At 50.0% G+C, this 6,392-nt stretch overlaps 1 protein-coding gene across 5 annotated transcripts in view; it reads left to right on the top strand.

Moving 5' to 3' along the window:
* The first annotated feature begins 338 nt into the window (after positions 1-338).
* Positions 339-6,392, top strand: part of WIZ (WIZ zinc finger) — a 122,872-nt gene continuing 116,818 nt past the window's right edge. For 3 of the 5 annotated variants that reach the window (XM_063931660.1, XM_063931657.1, XM_063931656.1), the window contains exon 1: positions 341-536. The gene's annotated coding sequence lies outside the window, so the exon portion shown is untranslated. Of the gene's footprint in view, positions 537-6,392 lie in introns of all 5 variants that reach the window. The other 2 variants (XM_063931659.1, XM_063931658.1) reach the window with 2 other exon arrangements.

Here is a 6,392-nt window from a genome sequence, read left to right as displayed (position 1 = left end):
CAATTAAATGAACCAGAGACTAATTTGATGTTAAAACATCAATAAAAATACACCTTTTAAAACCAAATGTCACTCAGCCCAGGTTCTGTTGTAAAATTTGTGGCAAAACTGGAGCAGAACAATGAGCCCTGGAGCAAGAGAGAGAGAGTAACCTTAATGCATTAATCCAAATAATAACGCCCTCCTCCGACGACTGTCTATCACTTCTATGTCATAGTAGCCTCCCTCACTGCCGCCCAGCCTCCCTCTGGGACCGTCCTCCTCCCCTCAGGGCAGGCTAGTAGTACCATCCAAGGCCATCATTATCCCTTTCTGTCACCACGCCCACAGGCTTGCCTCCTCCAACATGGAGCCGCCAATGGGTCGGCGTCTCCCGTGACGTCATCCTACCGCGTCCTGTCTGTATCTCAGCAGCAGCAGCCAGCAGCAGAAGCCCCCCTCTTCTTGTCTCCTGTCTCCGGACGGAACGTCTTGCACCGGGAGCCGCTCTTAAAGGGGAAATGCACCGAGACCGGACTCCGACACCCAGCTGGGGGGTGAGGCACCGGGCTGGGCAGTGGGAGGAGCCCCAAGGAGGGCGAAACAGGCACTTTGCCACCTGTCAGTAGGAGCAGTACTGCGGGGTAACGGGTCAAGTGTACAGCCCGGGCTATCTGCTCAGGTGTACCGGCTGCAGGGTGGCCCATAGGGAGCCTGCGGCAGATGTGTGCACTGGTCCCATCTCTCACTTACAACTCACTAATGTCTGTGTCTGCAGAGACCATTCTATAAGTGTTTATTTGTTCTACTTGTGTATTGTATGTTGTCCCCCAAGGCATGGAGTTCCAATAATTCTTAAAAAGTTCTCTCCTATGCATACTGTATTGTTCTATGCATGCATGTATGTCAGCATTACTGTTACATGTATCCATAGTATAGTTATTTTATCTTATTTGTATTTTGCATGTGTATGCATAACGCCTATATAGATATGACACTTGCAACCTTAACTTTTATTTCTCTGACGTCCTAGTGGATGCTGGGACTCCGTCAGGACCATGGGGAATAGCGGCTCCGCAGGAGACAGGGCACAAAAGTAAAAGCTTTAGGATCAGGTGGTGTGCACTGGCTCCTCCCCCCCATGACCCTCCTCCAAGCCTCAGTTAGGTTTTTGTGCCCGTCCGAGCAGGGTGCAATCTAGGTGGCTCTCATAAAGAGCTGCTTGGAGTAAAAGTTTTGATAGGTTTCTTATTTTCAGTGAGTCCTGCTGGCAACAGGCTCACTGCAACGAGGGACCTAGGGGAGAAGAAGTGAACTCACCTGCGTGCAGGATGGATTTGCTTCTTAGGCTACTGGACACTAGCTCCAGAGGGACGATCACAGGTACAGCCTGGATGGGTCACCGGAGCCGCGCCGCCGACCCCCTTGCAGATGCCGAAGTAAGAAGAGGTCCAGAAACCGGCGGCTGAAGGCTTTTCAGTCTTCATGAGGTAGCGCACAGCACTGCAGCTGTGCGCCATTGCTCTCAGCACACTTCACACCAACGGTCACTGAGGGTGCAGGGCGCTGGGGGGGGCGCCCTGGGCAGCAATGTTAATACCTTTTCTGGCTAAAGAATACATCACATATAGTCCCTGAGGCTATATGGATGTATTTCACCCCTGCCAGGTCTCAGAAAAACCGGGAGAAGAGCCCGCCGGAATAGGTGGCGGGGCCTATCTCCTCAGCACACAGCGCCATTTTCCCTCACAGAACTGCTGGTGGGAAGGCTCCCAGGCTCTCCCCTGCACTGCACTACAGAAACAGGGTTAAAACAGAGAGGGGGGGCACTTATTTGGCGATATGATTATATATTAAGATGCTATAAGGGAAAACACTTATATAAAGGTTGTCCCTGTATAATTATAGCGTTTTGGTGTGTGCTGGCAAACTCTCCCTCTGTCTCCCCAAAGGGCTAGTGGGGTCCTGTCCTCTATCAGAGCATTCCCTGTGTGTGTGCTGTGTGTCGGTACGTGTGTGTCGACATGTATGAGGACGATGTTGGTGAGGAGGCGGAGCAATTGCCTGTAATGGTGATGTCACTCTCTAGGGAGTCGACACCGGAATGGATGGCTTATTTAAGGAATTACGTGATAATGTCAACACGCTTCAAGGTCGGTTGACGACATGAGACGGCCGGCAAACAAATTAGTACCTGTCCAGGCGTCTCAAACACCGTCAGGGGCTTTAAAACGCCCATTTACCTCAGTCGGTCGACATAGACACAGACACTGACTCCAGTGTCGACGGTGAAGAAACAAACGTATTTTCCTTTAGGGCCACACGTTACATGTTAAGGGCAATGAAGGAGGTGTTACATATTTCTGATACTACAAGTACCACAAAAAAGGGTATTCTGTGGGTGTGAAAAAACTACATGTAGTTTTCCTGAATCAGATAAATTAAATGAAGTGTGTGATGATGCGTGGGTTTCCCCCGATAGAAAATTATTGGCGGTATACCTTTTCCCGCCAGAAGTTAGGGCGCGTTGGGAAACACCCCTTAGGGTGGATAAGGCGCTCACACGCTTATCAAAACAAGTGGCGTTACCGTCTCCAGATACGGCCGCCCTCAAGGAGCCAGCTGATAGGAGGCTGGAAAATATCCTAAAAAGTATATACACACATACTGGTGTTATACTGCGACCAGCTATCGCCTCAGCCTGGATGTGCAGCGCTGGGGTGGCTTGGTCGGATTCCCTGACTGAAAATATTGATACCCTTGACAGGGACAGTATTTTATTGACTATAGAGCACAGAGAGATATTTGCACTCTGGCATCAAGAGTAAGTGCGATGTCCATATCTGCCAGAAGATGTTTATGGACACGACAGTGGTCAGGTGATGCATATTCCAAACGGCACATGGAAGTATTGCCGTATAAAGGGGAGGAGTTATTTGGGGTCGGTCCATCGGACCTGGTGGCCACGGCAACAGCTGGAAAATCCACCTTTTTTACCCTAAGTCACATCTCAGCAGAAAAAGACACCGTCTTTTCAGACTCAGTCCTTTCGTCCCCATAAGGGCAGGCGGGCAAAAGGCCAGTCATATCTGCCCAGGGATAGAGGAAAGGGGAAGAAGACTGCAGCAGGCAGCCCATTCCCAGGAACAGAAGCCTTCCACCGCTTCTGCCAAGTCCTCAGCATGACGCTGGGGCCGTACAGGACCCCTGGATCCTACAAGTAGTATCCCAGGGGTAAAGATTGGAAATTCGAGACGTCTCCCCCTCGCAGGTTCCTGAAGTCTGCTTTACCAACGTCTCCCTCCGACAGGGAGGCAGTATTGGAAACAATTCCCAAGCTGTATTCCCAGCAGGTGATAATCAAAGTACTCCTCCTACAACAAGGAAAGGGGTATTATTCCACACTATATTGTGGTACTGAAGCCAGACGGCTCGGTGAGACCTATTCTAAATCTGAAATATTTGAACACTTACATACAAAGGTTCAAATCAAGATGGAGTCACTCAGAGCAGTGATAGCGAACCAGGAAGAAGGGGACTATATGGTGTCCCGGGACATCAGGGATGCTTCCTCCATGTCCCAATTTGCCCTTCTCACTAAGGGTACCTCAGGTTCGTAGTACAGAACTGTCACTATCAGTTTCAGACGATGCCGGTTGGATTGTCCACGGCACCCCGGGTCTTTACCAAGGTAATGGCCGAAACGATGATTCTTCTTCAAAGAAAATGGACGATATCCTGATAAGGGCAAGGTCCAGAGAACAGTTGGAGGTCGGAGTAGCACTATCTCAAGTAGTTCTACGACAGCATGGGTGGATTCTAAATATTCCAAAACCGCAGCTGTTTCCGACGACAATTTGCTGTTCCTAGGGATGATTCTGGACACAGTCCAGAAAAGGGTGTTTCTCCCGGAGAAGAAAGCAAGGGAGTTATCCGAGCTAGTCAGGAACCTCCTAAAACCAGGAAAAGTGTCAGTGCATCATTGCACAAGGGTCCTGGGAAAAATGGTGGCTTCTTACGAAGCGATTCCATTCGGCAGATTTCACGCAAGACTTTTCAGTGGGATCTGCTGGAAAAATGGTCCGGATCGCATCTTCAGATGCATCAGCGGATAACCCTGTCTCCAAGGACAAGGGTGTTTCTTCTGCGGTGGCTGCAGATTGCTCATCTACTAAAGGGCCGCAGATTCGGCATTCAGGACTGGGTCCTGGTGACCACGGATGCCAGCCAGAGAGACTGGGGAGCAGTCACACAGGGAAAAAATTTCCAGGGAGTGTGATCAAGTCTGGAGACTTCTCTCCACATAAAACAATGCTCTAAGCTTAGCAAGACCTCTGCTTCAAGGTCAGCCGGTATTGATCCAGTGGGACAACACCACGGCAGTCGCCCACGTAAACAGACAGGGCGGCACAAGAAGCAAGAGGGAAATGGCAGAAACTGCAAAGATTCTTCGCTGGGTGGAAAATCATGGGATAGCACTGTCAGCAGTGTTCATTCCGGGAGTGGACAACTGGGAAGCAGATTTCCTCAGCAGGCACGACCTCCACCCGGGAGAGTGGGGACTTCATCGGGAAGTCTTCCACATGATTGTAAACCGTTGGGAAAGACCAAAGGTGGACATGATGGCGTCCCGCCTGAACACAAGAGACCCTCAGGCAATAGCTGTGGACGTTCTGGTAACACAGTGGGTGTACCAGTCGGTGTATGTGTTCCCTCCTCTGCTTATCATACCCAAGGTACTGAGAATTATAAGACGTAGAGGAGTAAGAACTATACTCGTGGCTCCGGATTGGCCAAGAAGGACTTGGTACACGGAACTTCAAGAAATGCTCACAGAGGACTCATGGCCTCTGCCGCTAAGAAGGGACTTGCTTCAGCAAGTACCATGTCTGTTCCAAGACTTACCGCGGCTGCGTTTGACGGCATGGCGGTGGAACGCCGGATCCTAAGGGAAAATGGCATTCCGGAAGAGGTCATTCCTACCCTGGTTAAAGCCAGGAAGGAGGTGACCACACAACATTATCACCACATGTGGCGAAAATATGTTGCGTGGTGTGAGGCCTGGAAGGCCCCACGAAGAAATTTCAACTCGGTCGATTCCTGCATTTCCTGCAAACAGGAGTGTCTATGGGCCTCAAATTGGGGTCCATTAAGGTTCAAATTTCGGCCCTGTCAATTTTCTTCCAAAAAGAATTGGCTTCACTTCCTGAAGTCCAGAAGTTTGTCAAGGGAGTACTGCATATACAACCCCCTTTTGTGCCTCCAGTGGCACTGTGGGATCTCAACGTAGTTCTGGGATTCCTCAAATCACATTTTAAACCGCTCAAATCTGTGGATTTGAAATATCTCACATGAAAAGTGACCATGCGGTTGGCCCTGGCCTCGGCCAGGCGAGTGTCAGAATTGGTGGCTTTGTCTCACAAAAGCCCATATCTGATTGTCCATTCGGACAGGGCAGAGCTGCGGACTCGTCCCCAGTTTCTCCCTAAGGTGGTGTCAGCGTTTCACCTGAACCAGTTTATTGTGGTACCTGCGGCTATTAGGGACTTGTCGGACTCCAAGTTGCTAGATGTTGTCAGGGCCCTGAAAATATAGGTTTCCAGGACGGCTGGAGTCAGGAAAACTGATTTGCTGTTATCCTGTATGCACCCAACAAACTGGGTGCTCTTGCTTCTAAGCAGACGATTGCTAGTTGGATGTGTAGTACAATTCAGCTTGCACATTCTGTGGCAGGCCTGCCACAGCCAAAATATGTAAATGCCCATTTCACAAGGAAGGTGGGCTCATCTTGGGCGGCTGCCCGAGGGGTCTCGGCTTTACAACTTTGCCGAGCTGCTACTTGGTCAGGAGCAAACACGTTTGCAAAATTCTACAAATTTGATACCCTGGCTGAGGAGGACCTGGAGTTCTCTCATTCGGTGCTGCAGAGTCATCCGCACTCTCCCGCCCGTTTGGGAGCTTTGGTATAATCCCCATGGTCCTGACGGAGTCCCAGCATCCACTAGGACGTCAGAGAAAATAAGAATTTACTTACCGATAATTCTATTTCTCGTAGTCCGTAGTGGATGCTGGGCGCCCATCCCAAGTGCGGATTGTCTGCAATACTTGTACATAGTTATTGTTACAAAAATCGGGTTATTATTGTTGTGAGCCATCTTTTCAGAGGCTCCGCTGTTATCATGCTGTTAACTGGGTTCAGATCACAGGTTGTACAGTGTGATTGGTGTGGCTGGTATGAGTCTTACCCGGGATTCAAAATCCTTCCTTATTGTGTACGCTCGTCCGGGCACAGTATCCTAACTGAGGCTTGGAGGAGGGTCATGGGGGGAGGAGCCAGTGTACACCACCTGATCCTAAAGCTTTTACTTTTGTGCCCTGTCTCCTGCGGAGCCGCTATTCCCCATGGTCCTGAC

This window comes from Pseudophryne corroboree, chromosome 6 (genome assembly GCF_028390025.1).
Source record: "Pseudophryne corroboree isolate aPseCor3 chromosome 6, aPseCor3.hap2, whole genome shotgun sequence".
NCBI lineage: Eukaryota > Metazoa > Chordata > Amphibia > Anura > Myobatrachidae > Pseudophryne > Pseudophryne corroboree.
Note: the sequence above shows the minus strand (reverse complement) of the source record. Positions and strands in the feature narration are given on the sequence as shown.